General features: G+C 36.4%; 1 pseudogene; it reads left to right on the top strand.

Annotated features, from left to right (window-relative positions):
• The first annotated feature begins 5,459 nt into the window (after positions 1-5,459).
• Positions 5,460-7,310, top strand: LOC112097242 (annotated as a pseudogene).
• The last annotated feature ends 6,905 nt before the right edge of the window (positions 7,311-14,215 follow it).

Here is a 14,215-nt window from a genome sequence, read left to right as displayed (position 1 = left end):
AAGAGACACAGAGACACAAGAGAGTAACCTAAGAAAAAGGTGATGGGCCGGTAACTTGAAGGAATCAACATGTTGACAAAAAAAAAAAAAAAAACGCCTGTAGTGGGTTGGAAGTTGTTAAGTAACGCATGTAAACCAACAGGAAAAAGGGTGCATGCAAGTATTGGTTAAAAGCAAAGCGTTGGAAGCGTGCAAGTATTGGGTTGGGGTAAGATTGATTTGAAAATTTCGAAAATAGTGACGAAAATATTTGGAAGTGGATTTAAGGTTATGCATTGCGTACTTGGTGGGAAAAAAAGGGAAATATCAACTTTAATCTTGAAAGTAGCCTGGCATGAATTTACAGTTAAGTTACCCTATATTTCGTTTTTGTGGAAAATTTGCGTATGAGTGAAGTAAATGAAAACCATATTAAAAAAAAAATTGAAGACCAATTATGAGCGTGTAATAATAAAAAAATAATATAAATAAATAATGATCAATCAAGGATGACAGTCTAAATTTAGGTGAAGGATAAGTTGAAAGAGGAAAAGAACTAAGAGAAAACTATCTTGGGCTTATTGAACCAAACACCCTATCGTAGTTATTCTCATAAGCAGTTTGTCGTGGGATGAGTGTTTTGCGAAGGAAACACGTGCGGTAGTTAGATGACTTATAGCATGCAAGTCGCTAAGCAAGGCTAGAAACTAATGAAGCAAGTGTGCTTGTGGAAATGTTAGAGAGAAATAAGAGCAGTATAGCCAAATGTAAGTCAATTACATAGTAAAGAGAAATTAGAAGAGAACTTTTTATAAGAGTTATAGAGCTTGTACATGTTCCAGTGGGTTTGTGTGTATGGTGTGGTTGTGCAAAATAGCAAGTGTCATGGGGTATTTATAGGCTTGTTAACAACTTGCCTCACGGGATGTAAATGCACAATTCAAAAAAACTGTAGTTATTTACAAATTGTAGAGAAGTCTAGAATTTGGGCAGGCTTGGATGGATGCTAAGCAGACCATGATTGAGTAGTTGTATTAGGCGAGCCATTACTAAGCACATCCTACTTCGAAGAGCATCTCAAGTTGAGTGCTGAGCACAACTCGCTTCTAAGTGCACTCCGCTTATAGGTGGACTTTTGCTAAGCGCAATCGCGCAAGCAAAATTAACCACCAATTGCTGGAGATTTAAGTTGCTCGTGACAAGGAGCTATTGTTTGTTGTAAGTAAAAAAACAAAGTAAAACGTTAAAATAATTTTGCAGACCAAGGCCATAAGTTGATGGGGAATGTCGTAAAAGATGGTGGGATTGGCTTAATTTAGTTTAATTTGATTCCAATATAGGGTTTGATATGAACAGGTAAAGTATGAACAATAAAATTTTGGTAAACGAAATTATGACGTGATGATATACTTTTTCACTCGAACAAGACTTCTATCATATGTATTTTAAAGTAAATGTTTGACCAATGTAAACAATAGAAGATAAGGCTACGTTAGAAGTCATAACAGTGAGTTAATTGGTAAAATTATTTTTTGATAGGATATTCTCCCATAATCTATTAATTAAGGGTACTATTCATTGATGACAAGGTTACAAATACATAATAGCATAAATATTATGCAATTTATTTGTTTTCACATTGAATGAATAATTGATATCTTAATTATGCCAAACCATGTTGGACTCATATATGACATAAGGTATAAGTAATGTGACATAAACTCATATTTACATATAGAAATTTTGTTATGTTGAATGAACTAAACATAGACTGTATAACGACACATAAATTGCTATCGAAGCATTTATATATAATATATATCCCCTTAAAATTGCCAAAATGTATAAAACACCTTGTCCACTTCTTTCTCAAAATGAAGAAAAGATAAGCATATTGTAATCCAACTTCGTATTTGGAGTTAACGGGTGTGTAGCGTATTTTACAAAGTTAAATTAATCCATCTATAGTATCACTATTGATATATATTCATTTCAAAAAATAACGTTGACCCATAAAATATTAGGAGAGGCGTGTGTGTTAAAATTGTAAAACCTAACGTTTCCTTAAATTTTCATAAAATAAGAGGGGTTGCAACGTTAGTATTGCTCATTTCCGTGCGGCACTAACACCTTATGGAACTCCTGTGTTGAATCTAATGTTTGGATATGGAAAAAATAGAAAAAAATAACGGGGTGTATGAAATCATGATTGCATGCACGGCGGATCCATCGGGCTATAGCAAACACTTTGGTAATACAGTGTATTAGATTGTGAAATATGTTTCAAGACGTCCAACTATAGCTATTTGGGTCGCAAATATAATTCATTTCTAGGTGAACAGTAAAAGATAAACATAGTTTTGTTTCCATACATTATTGTGGAAAATAATGTATCCAAGAGATTTGAGTTTTCATAATGTTGCAAGTACTCCCCTTGAGTTTGGAACTGGCTTTGAAGGTGTAGAACATCCTGCGTTTTATGCCGGTAAATCTAACCTCGTTTTAGGTGTTGTTGGCACCCCGGCGATTGAGGAATAACAATCCCATTATTCTTTGTGTCTTCCTTGATTGGCCAGTAAATATTTGATGTGAATTACTGAAGTTATGACCTTTGTTGTTGGCTTATGATATTCATTGTGGCAGTCTTATTTAGTGGCTTAATGGTTTTTAATATCATCATGCGCTGTAATTCACCTAAAGATTTGTAGTTTGATTATAACGTTGATGAACCAGCTGGACAATAATGTGATTAAGTACAAAATTTCATACCACTAATAATACAAAAATAGTGTTGGTGTAAACAAAAGATACGAAAACATCTCCATAAGTAGTGTCCAACTATATTCGCTGTGGAAAATCCCTGTGAAGCTGCTAAGAACGTCATGGTCTCCATCCGTTGAGTTGCACGCGCATTGAAAATAGTTTTGGGAATAAATACACACTAATGAGATGAAAAGTTTATGATGCACCTTAGGACATAGATAAATAACTGCGACTCCTTGGGCTAATCTCCATCCGGAGAACCCGAGATTTAAAGACCTACAAAAGGAAATGTAATTAAGTTTTTTTTAAAGGAACGAAGGATAAATTGAATAGAATTCTCTTGCTGATTGTATCCCTAGTGCTGCTACTATTGTTTGGGTCCCACAGGATATCGTCATCCCATCGAGGTGACTGTGGTCGAGATTGGGCAATCATTCATTGAGAACAAAAGAAAATTGGAATTGATACATGACAAACACATTTTATTATATGTAATGTTGTATGATATGTAATAAACTATCATATACTTTATTAAAGGCAGATGTAGTTACGGGTTGTTACCTTTACATGATAATTTGATTCATCAGCATTAGTGAAATTGGTAGACTTCTTCACCGATGGCAAAACATAGTCATCTAATTGGCATTTCCAATGCATTATTTATGGAAGCATTTTCATTCCTTGTCCATAAGTTGATCTATATTCATCCGCTGACCAAAGCTTATGTATGTACGTGTAGATTTTCCCTCCCTATCCAGATAATTGCCATAATCTGCAAGAGCAAGTTATAAGTTCCTTGTTAACTTGATACACAAGTCCATGCCTACTTACAGTGACACCGTATTTTCCGAAGCCATATCAACAGTCCAACCTTTGCCTTAAAAAACATTATGTATGATTTGTTGTCTTGTTGTTGGTGTGAGTTTGTCATAAACCCATTCCCAACTAGCCATATATCATCTCTGAAACACTTTAGTAATTTTTCGGGTTATTGTTGTATATCTTTGTGAGACATTCAAGTCCAGGTACTTCGTCAACCATATCCGAAGTTGGTCGCTGGCACTTTTGGTTACCTCTGTGCTTTTCACCCATTTGGGCATGGAAAACAATGCCCACTTATGGCAGTCAGTGTCTTTTAGTCAATTATGGCAATCTAGATTTAACCTTTCTATGATAGACATTTGGTTTATGAAGCTATTCCTGTCTGAGCTCCAACATGCACCCTAAAATACTGAATGAATTCTCACATTAGGGAATTCTTTAAGCAATCTATTATATAGGTTGAAACAACATTGCTTGTACACAACATATGGGAGGAACTCTTCAACAGCCTCATCAATGCCATTATCCTCATCACCCAGTATGCACAGTCCTCCTCCATGCTCCAACCGCAGTCTGTGGCTTAAATTCTGAAGAAAAAAAGGCCCATGAATCCAAGTTCTCTTATTGAACCTCGCAAAAAGCAATTAGGAGCACTGCATTGTTCCCATCACAACATACTGCAACCAGCATCACACTCTTACATGGACCGTCAATCTCCTATCCATCAACTGTTAGGAGCATGCGATATCTTGTTTTAAATGCATATGCAGTGTCATACAAGAAAACAAACATGTAGTCAAAAATCTCGTTGCTGAATTGACGTTCTGTTTTTTTTTTCAATGAGAACGATGTTGCGGTCGTTAACATTCTCCATCTCGTGTTTGAACTATAGAAGTTGTGCATATGCCTCCGTATGGTCTATTCCAAGCGACATTGTTGCCACGCTGTCCACAACATTTAACTTCTAAAGCAGGCATTTTATCCCATAAGCTACTGCAATTTCATTCACTAAGATATCGAGATGTTGGTGTACATTTTGCTATGGAGGAACTTAGCTGTAATCCATGTTGTCCCCTACTGCAGTTTTAACAAACGTTTCTTGCACGTGTGCGTTGGAGTTATATCTGAGATGACAAATACATTGCATCTGCATTCTTTTATTGTAATGATTTTCCAATCACAATTGAGATTCAAACACTCACAGCTGACACAAGTACTAGTGCTGTCCCATCTTCATTACCATTTGATTATTGGTTCCATTGTCAAATAAAAAATCATCTTTATGTGTTGTCCTTTTTTTCCTGTCTCTTTTAATTTGAAATAACTCATCCTTGTATCTGATCCAACACTTGTCTAATTCTTCATCCTTTTTACTATAGTTAGGCAAATAAACTGTCTCATCCGCTGAATCATCATCTGCTTCCCACCCTTTATCGGATGGCTAATGCTACAATGTCGGGCGCTGAAGGCCCGGCACCATGCCGGAAACGAAAAAAAACCGTTGGATTCAATTAGATTGAATCCAACGGTTGAGATTAAATTAGATTGAATCCAACGGTTGAGATTAAATTTATATTAAAAATAGAAAAAAATGGGTGACCTAGTAAACCAATTCCCTGAAAAGAAAAGCCCACAATTTTCTCTCACCTCAATTCGATTTCTTTGCTTTCTCAAAAGAAAAATCCCTAAAATTTCATCTCTTTTTCAAATTCATAGTTTCAAGCATCCCAATTTTTTCACTCAACAAGATCAAATCCACGGTCTCTCTCGCACTAATCAACCAATCAGATCCATCTACTCAGGTATTTTGTTTGTACAAGAGAGGTAGAGAGAGGCAGAGGTAGAGCCAGTATCGCGCGCTACTTCTTTTCCAACCGTCCACCGTTACCTTCGTTGCAATGTTGTCTACAACATGAGCTGCCATCGAATGAGCTGCAGGAAGCTTTTAGGGTGGCGTATCCTGGAATGGAACCAAAAAAAGAGTTGAGGTTTATGTTTGGAGTCATTCTTGGACAGGAAGAGCAGCGCGGATGAGTTGCAGGAAGAGCAGTGTGGCTCGAGGTAACTCTTCTGTTCTCGTCATGTAAAGGACCTAGTGTTGTGATGCTAACTAGTAAGTCCTAGTTTTTTTATTATCTTTGATCATTTTGCACTTCCTCACTTGCATTCTCTAGATTTTTATATTTATCATCAAGGAGAGGTAAAATTATTATTTAGAGCTTCTTTTAAGTAGATTTCTAAACATCACAATAATGTTTTTCAGGGCATTATGTTCCTCAGTTAAGCAAAGCAATCATAAGGCACAACCAAGCAACTGGGGAAAAAGCAATTAATCTGAAGGGCTACATGATATAGAGTATTGTTTTTGAAACAGCAATGATTCATGCTCATGAAGTGTATGCAAACAACTTGAATGCTAATATGCTTGAGTAATGCAGGTGGGAAATGCTCTAACTGATGATTACCACGATTACTTGGGCCTTTTCCAGTTTTGGTGGTCGGCTGGTTTGATATCTGATGATACGTACAAGCAACTAAACCTTCTATGTGATTATGAGTCCTTTGTCCACCCCTCCAGTTCTTGTGATAAGTTCCTAGAGGTTGCTGATAATGAACTTGGAAACATTGACAAAATACAGTATTTTCACCCCTTCCTGCACTGCCAGTGTTAGCCAGTCAAATCGGCTGCTTAAAAGAATGCTTGTGAGTAAATCATTTTATGAACTATGTACTTATTAAATTGTAGGAACTTTCATATTCTACTATTTTCCTGTAGGTTCCATTTATGTTGAAATATGATGTCATCTGACAGGTTGTTGGTCACGCCAGCGAGAAGTATGATCCTTGCACTAAAAAGCACTCAGTTGTGTACTTCAATCAACCTGAGGTTCAAAAGGCTCTCCATGTTATTCCAGTAGTTGCACCGGAAAAATGGGAGACTTGCAGGTAGTTCTTTGAAAAAGTGCTAAAAAATTATTAGTCGCGTATCTATCACTGAATCCAAATGAAGGAGAGTATTAATACATCAGCATGGGCCTGCCTTGTTGGAATCCATTATAGAAAGTGGAACCTTAAGCTTGTATCCACAATATTAACAGCTGACATTTTACATCCTTCATTGTTGACTTAGGTGGCACCAACAGCATGCCCTCATGATTTTCTTTATTTTTACTACTTTGCAGTGGCGTGGTAAATAATAACTGGCTGGATTCTCCTAGGACAGTGCTGGACATTTATCATGAGCTTATACATTCTGGACTTCGTATATGGATGTTCAGGTTCTCTCAATTTCCGAATTTGCATTTACGTCTTTGCTTTCTTATTTCAAATTTATTCCTACACATGGTATGTTTTCCCCTCACTGTGTCATCTCTGTTCCCTCCATTGTTTAGACAGAGATTTGCTGACATTCTTAGTTTTGTTTGATTTTCTATACGACAGTGGTGATACAGATGTTGTGATCCCAGTTACGTCCACCCGTTACAGCATAGATGGGAGGATGGACCCAAGAGTATGCAGGACTTACCTTTGTCACCGTGAGGGGAGCAGGCCACGAAGTCCCATTGCAGAGACCCAAACCTGCTCTTACACTAATCAAAAGCTTTCTATCAGGAAGGTCAATGCCATGCTTGGAACGAGTCAGCCTCAGTGACTCATGAAGCTTGCATTCTCACTTGAATTGTCAAATAAAGAAAGCATTTGTGATTCTTATAAAATCCGAAGCAACTTTTGAGATCATAATGGAATTCATCAAGTTCTTATTTTCTTAGATATCTTGCAATGAAGTATGGGGAACCATGTGTAATATGTAGTCTGTGCAACTGCGACGGGTGTCACATTAACAAGATAACAATAAATTGAGAAAACAGGATAAGAAATTACTTTAAATTGAATGAGCATCTTGTCACTTACTATGTTTTGTCATCGAGGGACATGTAGATATTTTAAGTGCAAACGATACTACCTTCAATGACTCTGGAGCTGTATACTCCAAGCCAAAGCCTTTACATGCTGAAGGCAGTAGCCAAAATTCTACAGTGGATGGTATCTTGCCTCTGAATGGAGGATCTAATTCCCAAATATAATTATTGGGTATAAGTTGAATTTAATTCAATTTAATGTATCTTTATTAATAAAATCTAGTTTAGTAAAATAACATGAAATGTTTCAAGAAAATATTATAAGCATATCCTCTTCTTTAATTTTTGCCGTCATCTTTTGACACGAGTCGGTAGAAGAAAAACTTAACCAAAGAAATGATAAATCTATAAACCGAAAATGGAAAATACTAAAAACTTGAGATTATTGGAAAAAATTATTGAACCTGTTGCCGAGTTGAGCGTGCAGATCAATGACCATTTTTTCTTCATATTCTGATAAAAGACGTCTTTGACAGCATTTTCATAAGACAAACTATGACTAACAGCAGGATGCTCAAAGAGTAACAGCAGTAAATGGAGCATTATTTGGAAGCTTTCTCTCCCTGAGAAGATGTATGTGATTTTTGTTTGGAAGGCAACGAAAAACTTATTGCCGACAGCTGAGAACCTATGCAAACGTGGAATTATCCAGGAGGCTCACTGCAAGAGATGTGGAAATAGAGTGGAAAATATTCTGCACGTGCTGGTGACATGCAAAGCAGCAAAAAAGGTCTGGCAACGTTCCCCTGTGGCAGATGCAGTCCATGAAATAGATAGCTCAGACATCTTTGGAGAGCTGACAAAACTTCAGAGGAGCTTAAGTAATGACGATTTTCGATCAGTTGCAAATTCTACAATTTTTGATCAGTTGCAAATTCACACGAATCCTCTGTTCAATTGGAACCCGGCAACATGGACATGGTCACGAATGAATGAGGCATTTGTTGTTTTTTGTTGGAGACGAATCCGGATAGCCGGTTATTTAAACCGGAAATCCGGTTTCACGTGGGCTACTCACTGCCCACAACCGGATAGCCGGTTATTTAAACCGGAAATCCGGTTTCGCGTGGGCTACTCGCTGCCCACAACCGGATAGCCGGTTATTTAAACCGGAAATCCGGATTCGCGTGGGTAGGTCACTGCCCACAACCGGTTAGCCGGTTAAAAATTTCCGGATAGCCGGATTCTCGAGTATATAAACTGTTCATCTCCTTCTTTATCTTTCGGATAACCAGTTAGCTTTCTCTCTCTAAAACTGATTTTTCCTTTATCGTTTTCTCTCCAAACATGCAACCGCGACGACCAACATGCAACAATAGACGTAAAACATGAAACCCGCAACAAGTCACGTTAAATATGCAATTTATCACTTCAAGTATGCAACTTTGATGTCAAAAATGAAACGGGTGAGAATATTCGGGAATATTCTTTATTTTGGCTTTATCCAAAACATGCAACATCCGACGTCAAACATGGAACCCCAACGTCCGACATGCAACATCCGACGTTAAACATGAAACTTACAACACTTCACGTGAAATATACAATTTATCACGTCAAGTTCGCAACTTGGACGTCAAACATGAAACAGGTGAGAATATTCGAGAATATTCTTTATTTTGGATTTATCCAAAACATGCAACATCTAACGTCAAACATGCAATCGGAACATCGGACATGCAACAACGGGCGTTAAACATGCAACCTGCAACACTGCACGTGAAATATACAACTTATCACGTAAAGTTTGCAACTTCGACGTCAAACATGAAACGGACGAGAATATTCGAGAATATTCTTTATTTTGGCTTTATCCAAAACATGCAACATCCGACGTTAAACATGAAACTTGCAACACTTCACGTGAAATATACAATTTATCACGTCAAGTTCGCAACTTGGACGTCAAACATGAAACGGGCGAGAATATTCGAGAATATTCTTTATTTTGGATTTATCCAAAACATGCAACATCTAACGTCAAACATGCAAGTCGAACGTCGAACATGCAACAACGGACGTTAAACATGCAACCTGCAACATTGCACGTGAAATATGCAACTTATCACGTAAAGTTTGCAACTTCGACGTCAAACATGAAACGGACGAGAATATTCGAGAATATTCTTTATTTTAGCTTTATCCAAAACATGCAACATCCAACGTCAAACATGGAACCCCAACGTCCGACATGCAATATCAGACGTTAAACATGAAACTTGCAGCACTTCACGTGAAATATACAATTTATAACGTCAAGTTCGCAACTTGGACGTCAAACATGAAACAGGTGAGAATATTCGAGAATATTCTTTATTTTGGATTTATCCAAAACATGCAACATCTAACGTCAAACATGCAATCGGAACATCGGACATGCAACAACGGGCGTTAAACATGCAACCTGCAACACTGCACGTGAAATATGCAACTTATCACGTAAAGTTTGCAACTTCGACGTCAAACATGAAACGGACGAGAATATTCTTTATTTTGGCTTTATCCAAAACATGCAACATCCAACGTCAAACATGGAACTCCAACATCCGACAGGCAACATCTAACGTTAAACATGAAACTTGCAACACTTCACGTGAAATATACAATTTATCACGTCAAGTTCGCAACTTGGACGTCAAACATGAAACGGGCGAGAATATTCGAGAATATTCTTTATTTTGGATTTATCCAAAACATGCAACATCTAACGTCAAACATGCAAGTCGAACGTCGGACATGCAACAACGGACGTTAAACATGCAACCTGCAACACTGCACGTGAAATATACAACTTATCACGTAAAGTTTGCAACTTGGACGTCAAACATGAAACGGGCGAGAATATTCGAGAATATTCTTTATTTTGGATTTATCCAAAACATGCAACATCTAACGTCAAACATGCAAGTCGAACGTCGGACATGCAACAACGGACGTTAAACATGCAACCTGCAACACTGCACGTGAAATATACAACTTATCACGTAAAGTTCGCAACTTGGACGTCAAACATGAAACGGGCGAGAATATTCGAGAATATTCTTTATTTTGGATTTATCCAAAACATGCAACATCTAACGTCAAACATGCAAGTCGAACGTCGGACATGCAACAACGGACGTTAAACATGCAACCTGCAACACTGCACGTGAAATATGCAACTTATCACGTAAAGTTTGCAACTTCGACGTCAAACATGAAACGGACGAGAATATTCGAGAATATTCTTTATTTTGGCTTTATCCAAAACATGCAACATCCAACGTCAAACATGGAACCCCAACGTCCGACATGCAATATCAGACGTTAAACATGAAACTTACAACACTTCACGTGAAATATACAATTTATCACCTCAAGTTCGCAACTTGGACGTCAAACATGAAACGGGCGAGAATATTCGAGAATATTCTTTATTTTGGCTTTATCCAAAACATGCAACATCCAACGTCAAACATGGAACCCCAACGTCCGACATGCAATATCAGACGTTAAACATGAAACTTACAACATTTCACGTAAAATATGCAACTTATTCAATACATGCAACATCTAACGTCAAACCTGAAATCGAGACGTTAGACATGCAACAACTAACGTTAAACTTGAAATACTAATTTTTTCATTTTCAATTTCTTTATTTTTTGTCATTTTATTTAATTATATTATATTGTATTATATTATTCAATTTCTTTATCTTTTTCTATTAATTATATTATAAAAAATTATTTTTTGACATTTTATTTAATTTTTTCAATTTTATAATTTTTTTAATATATTTTTTTTTTAAAAAAAATGGTGCAACCGGTTTGTTAACTGGCTGCACCAAGTCTTTGGCTGCCAAATGGCAGCCAAAGACAGCCGGGCTCTCTTTTTGAGAGCCCGGCATGGTGCCGGGTACAATGCCCCCGGCATTGTAGCCAAACCCTTATCGGATGCCAATGAGTTTGGATAATACGGTGTCTTGCCAGGTGGTGATAGGTGCAAGTCTAAATTAATGGTATTTCTGTCATTATTCTCTGTATTAAGGGGAGGTTTAAATGTGGAAAGTACTTGTACCACTTCACAGTCTGAAATTATTTGTCTCCTCTTCGTTGAAACAAAAGCATCAACTGTTGACAAAATGGATATATTATTGTTGGTCAATTGTTGAGAGAAACTGGTTGACTCTTCATGGACATCAGTTACATGCAGATGGCCTCTGGAGATTTTATTCTTGTAAGTTGGTTCTATCATTCGCTCATCAAACAATACCCTTGCTGTTGAGAAAATATGCTCTTTAAAAGCATATGTGTTTATTTAATTGTAATAAATAATTTTTCTGATTAATAAAATAAATGAGGTATTTTATTCAAATATCTTAATTGCATTAATATTTTGATTAAAGAAATCGATGTGGCTTGGGACGAATTATTATTCGAGCATACAATTATGGAGGTCATTTCCAATCTTTTAGTAGAATAGATTTGGAATTAAATAATTGGACTAGTTTAATTACTTGCCTAATTATTATAAACACTGTTGTATGTTCCTAAATAATTCCCGGGTTAGCTCATTTAATTGACTACACTACTACTGGATTAATAAGCAAGATAACTAGCTATTTGGGTTAAAAGCCTAAATATATTATTTAGTGGGAGGCTCCATGCAATGTACTTATGTCTAAGGGGCCTTATGTTATTTTACAAGGTGGGCTCCTATGACAAGAAAGAGGTAACGTTACTTTTAGTTTATTATTTTTAATTTAAATCAAACTTGATTTAATAAAATAAAATAATATAAAAAATGGAGTCTAGGGTTTCCACTAGATAGAAATATAAAAGGACTTATTTTCTCCCAAAAGAAGAGGAGCAGCCACTTTATACATATCAGAGAAAAAGATTTTGCTCTCTATTGTTGAGAGAAAAAAATTCTCGTGCTAGTTGCTTCACTAGTGATAAAGGCGTCCACACATCAAGTGCAAATCAAACTTGAGTCATAGCTTGGAAGATTATTTGGTGGCAAATCGTGATCTAGCAAGAGTGGTGGTGACGGATCGTGATCTAACCGGAGTGTTGGTGACAGATCGTGATCTGGAAGCCTAAATCACTTCAGCAGAAAAAGCCAAATCGAATTTTCAAGGTACGATTTCTAAATTACAAATTCTTATATATTGTATGAGAGTGATCCTAAAAGTTTTTATAAAATTTTAAGAACTGATTTTTCTCCAACAATTGGTATCAGAGCCATCTCATATTAATATATAAGAATTTCGTATGAAATCAATCTTGATATTTATGTATTAGAGTGACACAATTTATTCAGATATATATTATTTGTTTAATATATGAATAAAGCATGTTTTAATTCATGGTTAGATTCTCTACTGTATTTTTCCTTTGGATCTGTAATAAGAGGGGTGGCTTATTATCACCATGTTTCCCTTTTGATTTATTTTACTATTATAGAAATTTTGTAAGCCAAAATCGGCGTAGAAAATTTGTAAATTGCTGGAGAATAATCACGCAACGACAGATCAGAGAACGAAGGCAAGAAATTTCAACGGCGACCAGCGGTGCACATTGCACGTCGCACGTACAGCGGCCAGCAGCGTGCGGCCCGCAGCACACGCTGCCCGCAGCACACGCTACCCGCAAGCACGCGCTGCACACGCAGTAGCTGCAGCAGCGCGAACGTGGGCTGGAGGCGTGCGCGTGCAGGCAGCTGGCGGAGCGTTTTGGTTGGTGTCTTTCCGGCGTTGATGACGGTTGTCCGGTGTGGAAACAGTGAACAACGGCTGGGCTTTTCTGGAGATGGTGGCAGGGGAAGAAGGAGAAAGAAAAATATGGACTTTAGGGTTTCATGATTTTTATCATTGAGGTCCCTATGGTTTTGTAATTTTTCTTTTGGGCAGAAACGTATTAATTTTTTGCGTTAAAGTCCAAAAATAATTTTGGGCTTAATGAATCCTAGTTTTAAGCCCAATTTCAATTGGACTTAATGGATTACAATGCATAGATAAAATTGAACACATTAAATTTATTTTTGATCCAAAAGTTTTATTTTGGTAAAAAAATTTAATTATTTATTTATTTCCTTTTAAAAATTAAAATTGGACCAATAATAAATTTAAAAGCTCAATTTCTCCTAGTTCATTAACAAAAACAAGCCTATAGAAGATGGACATTGACAAGAAGCCCAATGAAGATTATGCTTAGAGTTAATACATTTTTTTTTATTTTAGGAAAGCCATGAATTAAGATTGTTTAATTGTTTTTCTATATGTTAAGTTTTGGATGATAACATGTCATATATAGAATAGGTAGTGCTACTCTATGCATAATGGTACATGTCATTCATTAATTATGAATCTCATTATATTGTTTGAAATTTACATATACTTAATAATATAGGAAGCATGCAATTAATAATATGTATATTTTAAAAGGAAAAACTAATTTTAAAATATTGAGTGGGAGAGGAAAAATTCAAGATAATTTTCCTACGGGCTCTATTGTTAGTTCAATAATAAAATTATATATATACCTCAACTTCATAATACGGTGATGCTCCCTTCGGATGGTATATATATTAGATATTTTATTTGATGAGCTTCTTCAAAGATAAAATTGAAATATTTTTCAATCGATTGTTCACCCCAACGGCGACTATTAATATGAAAAATACGTATATTGAAACAATAGTTATACACTCCACTAAAATTTGTTATTAACCTTCCCAACGAAGGTTAA

This window comes from Citrus clementina, unplaced genomic scaffold, assembly GCF_000493195.1.
Source record: "Citrus clementina cultivar Clemenules unplaced genomic scaffold, Citrus_clementina_v1.0 scaffold_6, whole genome shotgun sequence".
NCBI classification, from domain to species: Eukaryota; Viridiplantae; Streptophyta; class Magnoliopsida; order Sapindales; family Rutaceae; genus Citrus; species Citrus x clementina.
The sequence above is the reverse complement of the archived record's forward strand: the minus strand, read 5'-3'. Positions and strand labels throughout refer to the sequence as shown.